The following is a 1,537-nucleotide window of genomic DNA, read 5'->3' on the forward strand; positions in this document are numbered from 1 at the left end:
ATGAGCGGTGCATGTCTCACCGCTCTGGCGGCTGACTTCAGCTATTAAATGAGAAGCCTGGGGGTTTGGTGAGGTGCCAAGCACCCGGCTTGTCCCCCATGAGCACCACCATGGGACAGTCGCATCCTGGCTGGGGCGGCTCCATCCCCCCGGTTGCTCTCGGGGTGCGCTTTACGTGCCCCTTCCTCCCCATCTCGAGATTTCGGGGCTTGCGGCATGAGTCACACCAGCTGCCGGTGCCTGCGTACGCACCAACACCGGCGCATGAATAAACCTTGTTCCGGTATCCGGTGGCGCTTGGAAAACAATCGCTTGGTGGTTGCCTCCTGGCAGCGGGAACATGGCACCCACGGGGCACGGTGGTCCCCGGGGAGCTGAGCCTGTGCTGGTGACCGCGGGGGGCAGAAGAGGCACTTTTCCCACCCCACCGTGACAGGAGTGGGGTCAAAAGACTCCCCGAGGTCCCCTGGGAGCGCAGGGTGGGCTCCCACCTCCCACCACCCCCAGTGCCCCCCAGCGCCGGGGGCCACCTCGCCCCAGCCCCAGGGCACCGTGGGCAGGAGAAGGGGGAGCTGGCCCAGCTAACCTCCCCAAGGAGAAATAATCCTGTTTACCTTCCTCTGCGTGGGCAGGAGAAGGGGGAGCTGGCCCAGCTAACCTCCCCAAGGAGAAATAATCCTGTTTACCTTCCTCTGCGCCTTATCAGGCAGGAGGCCGGTGCCGGGCTGCCGGAGGGGGTTGTGCCATCCTTTTTTTCCCCAGGAAAGGTGGCCTGGCATCACCACGGTGCCTTCAGGCTCCAGTCCCAGCCCTAGCCCCAGAGGGAAAGGTCTGGAAATATTGCAAATCTTCCAAATTTTGGGAAACAAGCAGCCAGGGAAGAGACTATATCCATCTGGGAATTGGGGGGGGGGTGTGCGTGTGCAGACCTCGGCTCTATTTTGGGATCCAACTTTGGGACTTGGCTGCTGGGGAGCAGATGAGCCCAGTTCCTGCATCCCGCAGGAGCGTTCTCACCCAGTGCTTGTGCAGATACCCCCCGGGACCGATTTTCCCCCAGACTTCCCTGACATCATCGCGGGTTTATTTGCAAAGCCTAACCAAATAAGTCAGGTTTATTGCTCTCTTTACAGTTGGGTTTTACAGCCTTGGCACCTGGTGAGTCACTGTTATCATTGCGGCCTGACGGAGAAACCCCAACATGGGGTGGGGGGACCCCACTCCCCATTTGATGTATTTTCAGGAGCAAGGCTGAGGGAGGGTGGAGCAGCGGCGATGGGGGAGCCGGGGCACCCACAGCCGCCCAAGGCAGCTGCGGAGCTTCCTTGGCCTCCCCTGGGATCACCATCCTCCGAGGTTCCCAAGGCTGCCCCGGCATCGCTCACCGCATTTGGATGGGGGACCTCCGGGCATCCCCTCCCGCCAGCACTCGCCTGCTTCATCACCCTCCTCCTCACCCTCCTCCTCCGCCCACCGGAGCTGGGCTGAGCCCCGCTCGTGGTTGCAACTCCCCTGGGAGCACCATGATCTCCCAAGG

The sequence above is a fragment of the Pygoscelis adeliae genome, unplaced genomic scaffold, assembly GCF_000699105.1.
Source record: "Pygoscelis adeliae isolate BGI_AS28 unplaced genomic scaffold, ASM69910v1 Scaffold622, whole genome shotgun sequence".
NCBI classification, from domain to species: Eukaryota; Metazoa; Chordata; class Aves; order Sphenisciformes; family Spheniscidae; genus Pygoscelis; species Pygoscelis adeliae.